We start from the raw sequence: 13,911 nt of genomic DNA on the forward strand, positions 1-13,911 counted from the left end.
GTCCAAGCCCCTGGTTCTTGCTGATTTGTAGCCTGGCAGATAGCTCTGATACCTGCTGAAGACAACCCCTTGCACTAGATGGATCCAACTGTATCATCTGGCATAACATGAGACCTTCAAAGGACGGCATCAATGTTAGTGTGGCCAGGTGCACATTGTAAGTTGAAGTTCTATGTGAACAATGCTCAGAACCACTGGTGTCCGGTAGCATCCAGCTCCGCCGACTTTGATTTTATTTGCAAATAATAGAATAGATGTAAATGCATTGTATGTAGATATGTAGGTGATTTATGAAGGCCAAAACTAGTTGTAAGGCAATGGAGCACTCTTCAAGGCCAAACAACTTATAATGATGGTATTTATTACTAGATGTGAGACATACCCTGTTGCACACCTGCAGATTTGCCTGAGCAATAGAATCTACATCATCCAGCAAGGACCAAAGAACCCATTTACTTAGGGTTTGATCAGGGCTCAGAATAGTGCGTCTGCTCAAGTCATTATAAGAAGAAATTGCACTTTTACCCAGATAGTGTCTCTCGTAGACTGTTTTCAGTAGTGTGTGAAAAACGTAACTCCATGTTTATTTGGGAATTGTTAGACTAAAGGGGGCAAAATGAAAAATGGGGGGAGAAGAACTGGCTGTGAATGCACCGAGTTCTGGACTTGAGCCAAGATTCTTAAGAAAACAGTAGAACTTTTTATGATTTCTTCTGGCTGACCTGTGGGAATCTTGCCACCTCCCTGCCTCAGGATCCTGGCTCTGCTACCTACTACCCCACTCTCCTCGTTGACATTTGCATGCTTGTAGTGTCCCCTACGGTAATCCTTTTTTCCTCTCCCTTCTCTGCCCTCCATGTGCTCATTCCTCCACCCACCTTTGTCATGCCCCTCCCAGACTTCGGATTTGTCCTATGAATTACGAAGATTTTTCTCTCTCTCGCTCTCTTTCTCTCGTACTCCTTCCCTACGGGGTCACCTACATCCCCTTGCCCCTGATGCTCCTCTTTCCCCCCTCTGCTTTCTCACTCTCCTACATTCCCTTCCTCATGCTCCTTCTCTTGTCCACTCCTCTAGTTTCACTATCCTCCTCTCCCCTTCTGATGTTCCTCCTCTCCTCTAGTTTCACTTTCTTCTTCTCCCTTCCTTGTGTTACTCCTCTCCTCCACTGCATGGTTTTATTCTCCTCCTCTCCCCTCATGATCTTCCTGTTCTCTGCCCCTCCTTCGTTCCCATTGTCCTCTTAATGTCCCCCCTCTTCTCCTCCTGATCTCACATTCCAATCTCCTCCTTTTTTCAACTAACTCCTCTCCCCTCCCCTTCTCCTTACCTCAGTCTACTTTCTCCTCCAGCCCCCTAAGTATGTTCTCCTTCCCCAAGCACCTTCACCTTTCTGAATGACAACTTCCCTTATGTTAGGGTCTTGCCTCCCACCATGGACTATCCTTTCTCAACAGGTTTCAGGTGTGAGCACTCTTGTGTGAGCCTTTTGGAATAGTTACCCTCTCGTGATGGGGAGCTCTCCGGATGCCTAAGAGGCCTTAGCTCTGCCCCCTTCTGTCCGTGAACCTAGCAATCCTAAACTCAATCCACCAACTTCAATTTGCCAATTTAGCTAGAAAGAGACTGTGTGCAGGAGATGAGCGCTCCATGATTATCCAGTGCACCCCTCGCTCGCGAGCATCGATCGGCAAACAAGAGACTCTCCACACCTGGCAACTCAAGTGTGTCATTTTGGGATTATCTGCATGCAAATCAGCGCTGTAGTCCCCGCTAAGTGGTAGATTCTGTGACTGGGTGCTAATAGCGCTCCCTGCAGTCCGACAGCTTTCCCTTGAGAACTCTTCAGTTCACAGCAGTTACAGGATAGTGGCCATTCTTAAAGAGCCTACGTTCAATAGACTTTCAATGTGATAAGCCCCTGCCTCCCAGCCATGGATTGGAGTGGGTAGCAAGGGAATCCTCTTTGTACTACAACTAGGCCCACATCACGCAGCTGATGGCAGCACTGGGTCCCCTTGGCTCACCATCCACCTCAAGGGTCAGGCAGGGGACTTTGTCACCGTTTGTATGGAGAACATTTGCTGTATCTGTATTTTCACAAGCCAAGAGAAAAGTAGATGTTTAATGTCAAATGTTTGTTAAGAGTAACTCAAAATACCAGGGTATTAGGTTTAACTGATGTCATGGGGTAGGTCTTCACAAACGCGGTGCAATGAAAACAGGATATCTTAAGACTGTAGTACTCCGTCCTACCCTCTATCTCTCACTTCAGTAAATCCATCGTCTTGGAACCAAAATGATCACTTTGCGATTAGGTGTCACTGTGCATCTTTCTTCGCAATGGTGCAGGCTCTTTCTTGACTTAGTTGGCCATTGTTGGGTGTTGCCTTGTCTCCCTTGGACTGATGTGAAAATCTGGCACCCTTTTTCCCGGTGTCCTGCTTTGTCCTGATGGGGGTTGAGCATCAGGCTCTTGAGAAACGTTGGACCCCGTAATTTATCTCCTTTCTCCTTGGTTGAGGCCCAGCCTTCCTCAGCGGCTTTCTCCAGGCCCTCAAGCGATAGCAAGCTCTTTCCCCCTAATTGATTATATGTTATGTGATGAAGCCTTTGTGAACCTTCTCTTCCTACTCTTCTCTTCCCACACACACCACTTCTTATTTTACTCCAGGCCCCCGACTTCTCTCTCTCTCTCTCTCTCTCTCTCTCTCTCTCTCGACTCTCTTCCACCCATGTGCTTTGTTACCCTCTTGTCACGCCATCATGCTGTTTGTTCCTCCTCCTTAGTTCTCCAACCCCTACTTCTCCTCCTCTCTGTTTTTCTCCCAACCTCTGGTTACCAAAGCCCCATCCTCTACCCTAGAGATGGGCACTTTGTCACACTGCCCAATTATACATATAGATTAGTAGAGCTTTTAGGCAGAAATAAGGATTGCCAAATTTAATCTGCCAATCAAAGTGTGACCTTTGCACTGGAAAATATTGGGGACCTGCCCATAAACACCAACCTTGCTGAGTATCACCGAAGACACAGAATGAGGCTGTTTGACCCTTCCTCATAACATCAAAAGTAATTCGTTCATAGTAAGAGTTCCCTATCATTAACAAATCATAGTGGAAAACCCATAGCGAACATAGCTACTCTGAGAACCTCCCATTGATCAAATCAAAAGCCTATCATTTGTCTATAAAAATTCATAAAGGATCTGCGCTCATCTGGGCTATTTTTCTTTTATTTGTTTTTGGTTCAAAATACAAAAGATAAAGAACCTTTACACAATTTTATAATTTCAACATTTTCAGTACAAAATCCTACAATTAAAATCACAAAAATTTCATAGGATCTCATAAAAGCAGTCATTATATAACAATAGAAGTTATATAAATATAAACAAAGTCGAGTAAAATTCATGTATATAAAACATAAAATCACTTGGATTCATAAGATGTCAATTCTTTTTCTATGAACTTGCAGAATGGCATAGTCGCATATATTAGAGGTTTATGATTCCCTTGCATTATTCTTACCCATAGAACATTCAAGCAATCCTCATACTCCAAAGTTACAAATTTCATCAAAAAGGTAGTTTGTTTTTCTTTGAAGTACGGGCAGTATAGAATCAAATGTTTTAGTGTCTCTTTAGGCTCTGAACATTCAGGGGAGCGACATTTTTCACAAATTATAGCATCTTTTTCCTTATTCCAAAATGTGGTCCTTTCACGTGTATGGTGTAAATTAAACTTAAACCATAAGAAAGCTCTTCTAAAGTGGTTGCAGGGAAATAAATCAATGTAAGAGTATCTGGGAATATGTTTTTTTGTATGTGCAGAATATTCTGTGTACATTTTATATTTCCCTATGTGCTGAAGTGTTATAATCCAGTCTGACTCGAAAAGTTTTTTCTTTGCATACCCTGGTCGGAAATGTAAATCATCTACAGACAGTTCCAATTCGGTCAAAAGTGACTTCAAATTTGATTGATACTCCATTATAGAAGGCATATTACTCAAGCTCAGATTTTCTTTCATGTCCGTGTGAAGGCTGTTTGATGGAGGGAAACATATTTTAGCATAGTTAGTTAGCTGTCTCCATTTCCTCCGTGTGGATAATGCCACTAGCCCTAGTTCGTGTCTAATTGTAGGGTTAGGTAAAAACATAGGAAAAAACACAGCAGACTTTAACATAGTACCCTGTAAGCAGTCCAAATGTGTACTCATATCGCATAAGCAGATATCCAGAGCATATAAAAAAATACTTTCAACTTTTAGCGTATAGAAATCGATAAGCGGCACCAATGAGAATTTGCAGTATTTTACATAGATCAATTTCATTTAGGAAAGTAATGGCCTGCTCTTACGATGTAATTGTTCCATCCAAGACGTATTTGAGTTTTTCTCTGAGATATAGTAACCAAGATAAATCGTACTAGTGATCAACAGTAGTGGAGTCTTCATAAGGTTCAACTGGAAGCTTTTACATCTGGTACCGTGACCAAACCTCATAATAGCTGTTTTCGCAGGATTCGGGGAGAGATTGTGTGCACTTGCAAATGCTTCAAATAGTTGTAATTTTACTTGAAGACGAAATGGAGTGGGGTCAAATATAATGATATTGTCAGCAAATGCAAGCCATTGGAGACATATAGTACCCAATTTCACAGAATATATATTCTTACAACTCCAAACTTGATCCAAATCAGCTATATATAGGTTTAAAAAAGTGGCTGCTAAATTACAACCCTGTTTTAGACCTAAATAGGTCTTTATTGGCATCTTAGTACGCCCGTCAGCAGATAACTTTATCTTGTAAGAAGTATTGGTATGGAGTTGAATAAACCAATATAATAGATGTAACAGAATTTCCATCTTCTTCATTTTAGTCCATCGGATATTCCGTATTACAGTATCGAAAGCTGACGACATATCAATAAGAGCAATATAGACAGGGTTTGCTTGTTTAGTTTCAGCCCCCATGATGACATGTGCCATTATCAAAGCATTGAGCGAAGTACTCATAGCTTTGCGAAAGCCGTCTGGTGTTTTGAGTAGAGATCATGGTTCTCAATACATTTTTCCAGTTCGTACAACAAAAGCTTTGCAAAAATCTTAGCTTCCGTGTCTATCAACGAGATGGGCCGATAGTTCACGGGCAAAGTTGGGTCACCTTTCTTATACATTGGAATAATGTTCGAGGAAAGCCATGAGCATGGGATAGTCCCAGATCCAATTATTGATTGGAATATTGTTTTTAGAATTGAGGCCCAAAGATCAGGGTCCATCTTGTAGACACATGAGAGAAGCCCGTCTAGTCGTGCTGATTTGGAATATGACAATTTAGTAATTGCCCATTTGATGTCATCTATTGACCAGTGAAGACGGCTCATCTCGTTGTAACATAGCGACACTTCAGGTACATTCATAAATCTTGTTGGAAGCTGATATGTAGAGGCTATGTAGTCACACCATATTTGATCTGAAATGCAATTCGGCATAGGCAATGAAACCTGGTTTTCAGAGCTTTTTATAGTACGCCAAATAGTTCTAACATCATGGGTACAAATTGCTCTGATTAGTGAGCAGTTGATCTTATTATAATTCCGTATTCGAACATTTCTCAGTTTTTGTTTGTACATGAGATGAATCCGTTTACATTGAGATTGATAGATCGCAAGGTCTTGCTTTTTATATTTCAAATGCCTAAGTTCCTTATATTTTTCTCGCTTAAGTATTTTACAGTTTGGATCGTAAGGATGTAAGTGTTTTGTTATTGGAGAACTTAGAACTAAGGTCTACCAAACCCCTTCTAACTATGGCTGAGCACTCATCTGATATTTCCATGACTGATTTTGTTTTGTCACCTTTGATCTTGTCTATATTTTTTTAGACATACTTTCCAAAATATTTACAAAGCCCTGTGCTCCATCTAAGCGATATTTGGTGTCGATCAACCTCAGGGAAAACTACAGAAGGGTCACATTGCAGTAATGGGCTTTCATATTCTAATAAGAACAAGGGGTATAGGGGTGCACAGACAGGTTAAGTAAAGGTTTGAAAGTAGAAGGAGTGTGAATCCAAATGTATCAACAAGGAATAGAGTTCAAATGTTCAAATTGGCTAACACGTAGTCTTATGGTGCAATCAGGCTGTCGTCACAAGGCCACTTGGGACAGAAAAAAAACGAACATATCCAAAGCTGAGTATTGCTACACAGCAAGCTTAGATGCACTCAAAAGGGACATACCATCCCTCTATTTTAAATCAAAATTAATTTAAACATTTGGCGCCCAAAAAGGCGTAAATTCTACAGTGTACAAACACTTGTTCAGTTGCCCTGTCTGCCAGTGTCCCCTCTGCTGTATCCTCTATTTCTTCCCCGCCTCTGGATATTGTACTTTAGTTTTGTTCCCTTCAAGCATGTCACGCATGGTCTTAATACCTTATTCCACTGTTATTGAGCATTGGTTTTCTCCCGAGTTGTTTGGTCTCCTGCTACCACCGCCCTTACCCAGACTTATGGGCTGCCTTATACACCTTTTGCTTGGCGGCCTTAGAGTTCTTTTTTCATTTTCTGCCCACCTTCGCGCTGTGGGGGCACCCCGTAGTTCTCCTGAGCTACGGTCGCTGCCCCCACGCGCGCGTTATCTTTACTCATTTTCCATGCACTTACCTCTAAGACACCCCTTTATAGTATCGCTCTACCTTGCTCATAGCATTGCTGCCCGGCCCACATTTCCTCGTGACCTCCTGGCCGCATATCTTTTAAGTTGTTATTGATATCCCTATGGCAACACCACACTCAGCTTCCCACACCAAGATGGACATCCTCATGGTGCACTTGCGCGCATGCGTGAGGTTACCATGACAACGCTTTTGTTGCCTGCTAACGGTCACTCTGCTCGCACGTCTGCAGCGAGAGGACCTGTTGTCTCCTGCACTCGCAGGTAAGCTACTGTCTCCCTCTCGAGTGACCTACACCCTGAACCACCCGGTTCACGTTTCTTACTCTAATGAGACTTTTCGAATCATGCTAGTATGCTCGTTTGTTATGCACGCATTCCAAGTGGATATACAGTTACATCGCAATCTTTCCACGTTTGTGTTTTACCCGATGGCTATGTGGTCGGCCTATATGGGCTCTCCTCTGTTACTGGTTTTACCTCCCCTAGTTTGGTGTTATTTTCCGCCTGTTCACTTAATCCTGCTTTCTTCTAAATACGGACTTTTAGCCTTTTTGCTTTCCTTAATGTTTGGTCCTTTGATCTTACCCCCTAGATACCTTAGCAACATTTGGCTTCTTGCTACCCATTGTGCCTGTTTTGACTCCTTGTCTGTGTCCCGACTCTTTCATCAGCAAGGTTAGTGACTTTGACTCTTTGTACTTAACTATTGGACTTTACACTTATTATAGAGTTTTACTGAAAAATCTTTTTTCTCTACTACCCCACAGAGACTGTGCTATGATCTAATGGTTATGCTTATGAAAAATGAAGTCTATCCCCTGAAGATGGTTCTTCGAACCGAAACGCGTCTACCTTGCTCATAGCATTGCTGCCCGGCCCACATTTCCTCGTGACCTCCTGGCCGCATATCTTTTAAGTTGTTATTGATATCCCTATGGCAACACCACACTCAGCTTCCCACACCAAGATGGACATCCTCATGGTGCACTTGCGCGCATGCGTGAGGTTACCATGACAACGCTTTTGTTGCCTGCTAACGGTCACTCTGCTCGCACGTCTGCAGCGAGAGGACCTGTTGTCTCCTGCACTCGCAGGTAAGCTACTGTCTCCCTCTCGAGTGACCTACACCCTGAACCACCCGGTTCACGTTTCTTACTCTAATGAGACTTTTCGAATCATGCTAGTATGCTCGTTTGTTATGCACGCATTCCAAGTGGATATACAGTTACATCGCAATCTTTCCACGTTTGTGTTTTACCCGATGGCTATGTGGTCGGCCTATATGGGCTCTCCTCTGTTACTGGTTTTACCTCCCCTAGTTTGGTGTTATTTTCCGCCTGTTCACTTAATCCTGCTTTCTTCTAAATACGGACTTTTAGCCTTTTTGCTTTCCTTAATGTTTGGTCCTTTGATCTTACCCCCTAGATACCTTAGCAACATTTGGCTTCTTGCTACCCATTGTGCCTGTTTTGACTCCTTGTCTGTGTCCCGACTCTTTCATCAGCAAGGTTAGTGACTTTGACTCTTTGTACTTAACTATTGGACTTTACACTTATTATAGAGTTTTACTGAAAAATCTTTTTTCTCTACTACCCCACAGAGACTGTGCTATGATCTAATGGTTATGCTTATGAAAAATGAAGTCTATCCCCTGAAGATGGTTCTTCGAACCGAAACGCGTCGGCCTTATTTTGTTACATCTTAATATGAGATTTCATTTGTATATTTTAATGGTTGAACCTATGCATTTCGAGCACTGTGAACTGTAATTGTTATACAGATTTGCTTTTGGGTTACTCTATTAGAGCTGTTGTCCATCAACAACTTTTTTTGTTCCTACTTATGTTATACTGAACATCCGTGGGTGCCCTTTTCCTATGAATAATAGAGAACACTGTCCGTTCTAGGTTTGTTTCACTCATGTACGACTTGTTGGATTATGAAGATTAAAATCCAAAAGTTAGCTCTTATGTTTGGGTTCTGAGTGTTCCATTTACTTTGCTACTTGTAGTTACAATTCATTGTTAACGCTGCAAAATTGTGTAATTACATTTACCTTTGTAAACCAAAGAAAGCTAGGCGGTGTTTGTACACCGTAGAATTTACGCCTTTTTGGGCGCCAAATGTTTAAATTAATTTTGATTTAAAATAGAGGGATGGTATGTCCCTTTTGAGTGCATCTAGGCTTGCTGTGTAGCAATACTCAGCTTTGGATATGTTCGCTTTCATATTCTAATACAATAGATATTTGAGCGTGATCACCAAGCATTATCGGGCTAATCAGTAGCGGGGAAGTTACTGCAAGAAGATTATGTGACAGAAATATGTAATCTATCGATGAGGAGTAGTCACCACGCTTCCAAGTAATTTTTGGGCATGTTTCACTAGCTTCTACCATGTCCAAATCCCAATCTTGAAAATATGATTTCCAAGCAGCGCCTCTAGTCCTGGCATTTGCATTAATATTTAGTGCTTCAGTTACCTGGCTTTTATGACAATCGGCATTGAAATCCCCACCAATTATTATTTTGAGAGGGCAATAATTGTTCATAGAGCTTTGAAGACACTTGTCGATTTCAACAAGCATTGCTTCTAGTTTAGTTTTGGTAGGATTCCAATATAGAGTAACTATTAGAATATTAATGCGATTTTCCTTATTCTTCATCAATAGTATACCAAGAAGATTGATGGATTCCCACACCAGTTTGGTGTACACTTTCATGGTATTTGTGACCGCAATAGCAAGGCCACCCGAAGGGCGACCTTGGATTAATTTTGAAGCGGCGAGCAATAGATAGTATAACCAGGCAGCAAGAGGGCACTAAGTTTCATGGTTTCTTGAAAAAGTATAATTGTAGGAAGATTATTCATAGGCAACAAGTTAAACCATTGCATTATATTGTGGAAACTGCATGAATTCCAAGAGAGAATCTTGATTTCGTTAGTTCGCAATGGCTATGACGTAGTTACTGATGTTTTACAGTTCAAAATTGCTGCTGTTAGCATTGGTTCAGGCCATGGGAGTCCTTTATTTTTAGCAACTAAGTTCAGTAGCTCCTGAACTGCAAGGTCGCTGTTTTTCATCTCTGATTGAGATTTCAAGTCAGCGATATCAGCGGCTGGCAAGCATGAGTATGCGAGAAATTCATTCGCAGCGAGCTCCTGGGAGAAGGTCATTAATATGAGCCCTTGGTCTTTAATTTCATCGCAATTTAACCATAAGCATTTCATAATCGACTCAGATGGTAGGTAACAGATTGCCCTGTTATTGTTGGATCTTGCCAGTGATACTCTCAAGATATCATCAGATTTTAAAGTCCTTAATTGAGGAATTCTTGAGAGCAGAGCAAGAAAAAAGGGACGATTTATTCGAGAGCCACCTAATTAGGTCGCAGTTCCCTCGAGTCCAATTATGAAGGATTTCTTGCTTGGTGCATGCACGTGGGGTTGGGCTGCCGGAAGGGCAGTTTCGATGTTCAAGGAAGAATTTGGGGGCTTCTGATTCAATTCAGTTTCGGAAGGTATGTTACCTTCCTGGATAGCTTTCCTTAGGGTTTCCAAAATATCCGCATGGATGGAGTTAGGGTGCTCAATAATAGGCAGTGCGGGTAACGCCTTACTCAACCCCAAACCATGTACTGATGTATGTTGATTTTCGGAGCCGTCAGGAAAGGAGTAGATCGTGTTCACCCAATGTTCAATAGGCATGCCAATTGAAGAGGGGGTCACCATCTTTTATTAAAGTAATGACTTTACTCACCCCATTAACTTTAATTGACCCTTTGCTCTGAGGAGAAATGGTTGACATTACTGGGGAAATGGGATATTGGTCATACATGCCTCACTATAGGATTTCTTCTCACTGTTTGGTGGAATCACTCTTGGAATTAGACTAGGCTTATTTGAGCCAGGCTTTACACTTATAGTCGTGCAACAGCTCCTACCACATACCGGAAAGTAACTGTTTTCAGTGATAGGCCCTCATCCTTGTATTTCCATTCAGTACCATTTGGGGGTTCATTGGTATTAGTATTTGGGAGCTTCATGAGTTTAAAGGATGAATTCTTAGCTAGTGTCATCTTTGGGGTTAGAGCGAAAATATTGAGTATTAGATTTTTTGTATTGCCCGGTTAGGAAGGTAAGGGAGGATTCATTTTTTAGGAAGAAATTAAAACATCCTGACTCTCTACAGTTAGTTGGCAAAGGTCAATGTGATCATCCTCCTTATTTAGTTCTCTTGATTCAGAATTTGAGGGGGACTGAAGATCAGTCACTACTTCCAATATATTCGTAGATTTTGACTGGCCTTTTTTGTCATTTAAAAGTGCATCCTTGCGTCACCTAGCATGACGTTCAGTGGCACGCAGCTGCATCTTTTTAGTACAACGAGAGAAGAAGCCCGGATTATCATCAGCCGGAAAATCTTTTTTCTCCTCTTGGTTCATGGTATCCATGGCTTTTATGAGTGCCGAAGGACTGTCGTGGGTTTCGACTTGTTGTCCCGGCTTTAAGAAGAATTGAGTAATCAAAGTATTTGACACTTCAATCGCAGCTTTCAACTCTTTCAGCTCCATATTACAATTGCAGATTGCCATGTTAGAAAGTGGAGTGGAAGGTATAGGATTTAATTCAGGTGCTATAGGTTTACTAGCCGCCAATGGTTGTGAAGAGTCAAAATTATATTGTGTACTTTTATTATGCCGAGAGAGTTCAGCTTTCATAGGCTGTCTATTTGTTAGATCTTCATTCTTTATCCTTTAAAATGTCGGCTGCTATTAGAAATCCCTCCAACCTATCCATTTTTGAGCATATATGATACATGGTAGATTTAATTTCTCTCAATTCGAGGTGCGTTAAATCATGCCCTTTATCTAATAAGTCAAGGATTTTAATTATAACTTGAAAAGTTTGGGGGGGGGGGGGGACCTGTCTTCACTCACCACGTGGGAATGTGAGTGGTCAACAGATTCAGGTTGAGGGAATTTCGTGCACACCTTCGTAACGTCTGGAGAATATGTCAATTCAATAGGCATGGATTGGTTATTTATATCGGCTTCAAGATCATTAGTAGCGCTATCATACTGAGTGTAATCCATTGATGAATTGGATTTTTGTTTTTTTCCTATCACCGGTCTAGGTACAAGCGGCGTAAGCATTCCTATGGAACGCCTTACCTGTTCATCTAGAGCTGCCATTTTGCGCAGCGCAGAGTCAAACTGAACATTAGTAACAGGGGAGGCAATGCAGTTTAAAAGATCTTTCCTAAGCCTCTGTTTCACTGCGCTATTCCCCTCTTTATAGTTAGGGAGTTCTAGTTGTAAAGAGTTGGCAGTGATTTCATATTCATTACAATGGATTTCGGCATCGTGAGATGTAAACACAGCACAATTTTCGTCCTTGCAGCTTATGCCAGCAGACGGGACGTCGGATAGTATCGGCTCAACATAAGAGGTGCGGCCAGCACATATTAGTGAGTCGATACTTGTACAAGTTATAGCGGGCGGAATAGCTTCATTACAACGGCTGCTGCGGAGACCGCTCGCCATGCTTTCCTTAATCGCTTTGGTCTCAGCTAGCGGTTCAGTGTTCGCCAAGTGCAAAGATAATTACCGTCACCAAGCCTATTTGGGAACACAGTATTTTCAAAGTTTTTTCAAAGTAGAGCACAGTGCATATAAGTTTTAGTAACAAAATACAGCGAACATATGCTTACCGTCCTAGTTTGGACCGTGCTTCAGTAATGGCAACGGTAAGGGGGGTTACCAGTTTATAATCGTCTCGCCAGGCTTTAGACACAAGGTAATTGAAAAAAATATAAAGATTGGAGTCTAATGATTGATTGGAGTCTAATGTTACCAAAAAACCTGGAAACTGAGAGCTGGGAGCTGGCGAACAGCACACAGCAGCACTTGAGCAAGCACTTGATGCGCACGCACAGATGCGCGCGGCCCGGGGCTATGTAGCCTTCTGGGTAGAAAAGGGGCAGAGCTATCTGAAAAAATATAAATATACGCACTATTAGTATTGTATTTACAATTCTAAGTCGATTAAATGAATTAGGTGCGTATTCGGCACTCGGTAGTAAATATACCCAAAGTAATATCCAATCTGAAGGCAGCAGAGGTTGAATTTAGATGAAGCAGTCCAGTCCAGAGCAGCGTGGATGGCCAGCAAACAGCAGCACTTGAGCAAGCACTTGATGCGCGCGGCCTGGGGGTTATGTAGCCTTCGGGGTAGAAAAGGGGCGGAGCTATCCAAAGTAATATCCAATCTGAAGGCAGCAGAGGTTGAATTTAGATGAAGCAGTCCAGTCCAGAGCAGCGTGGCTGGCCAGCAAACAGCAGCACTTGAGCAAGCTCATCTGGGCTATTGCCAGTCAATAATAGCAAACGCCATTTTCATATGCTCAGTTGTGGACGCCATTTTCATATGCTGAGTTGTGGATCGGTCTGGCAGAAAGCAATGCTGATCTTGCTGAACAATCTGGGCAATAACCACGTTATCCTATTTGCAATGATCTTCTTGTACATTGTATGATCCATATTTAAGAGGTAAATGCAGTAGTACGAAGAAACTCGGGAAGGACCATTACTCTTTTTCAGAAAGGTAAGGTTTGTGGAACCTACTGTCTCTGCTTTTTCATTAATAATGCTTCCGGGGAGTGCCATCATACGAGCACCACTACACACGAACACAAAGCAACTCTGGTCATTCATGGGTTTAAAGGAATACTATTGCAAGTTAATAAAACACTTGACATTAAGGCAGCCATGGTCAGCTCAGCCAGTCTGAAACCATTTAACCCAGATCGGGGTGTATCCTTCCCTTTGAACACACGTTTGTATGGCCTAAGATCAACCTGATGCAAAAAGAAATCAGGGCAGAAAAGAGTGGTTGCTTTTGTGTTTAAGACGCTGTCAGTCAGAACGAAACTACTCCATCATAAAGAAGAAAGTGCAGCCGTGAGTACCACGCTTCTTTCTGTTAGTACATACCAGCATGATCATTCAAAAGTAAGGAACGATGATCATCTCAAACCTTTGATCCATTTACTAAAATTAGGAGGGCACTTGCAACATCATGTCCAGGCAGGCCGGCATCTGAACTTCAGGAGTGCCAGTGTGAAGTGAAACATATGTCAGACAATCAGACTGCTTATCTATGCTACCTGCAACCAAAGGTCAGGAAGAGGACTTCCTGAATGGGCAGTGTGTTGTAGCCACTATAG

This window comes from Ambystoma mexicanum, chromosome 3p (genome assembly GCF_040938575.1).
Source record: "Ambystoma mexicanum isolate Mex_15411 chromosome 3p, UKY_AmexF1_1, whole genome shotgun sequence".
In the NCBI taxonomy this organism is placed as follows: Eukaryota; Metazoa; Chordata; class Amphibia; order Caudata; family Ambystomatidae; genus Ambystoma; species Ambystoma mexicanum.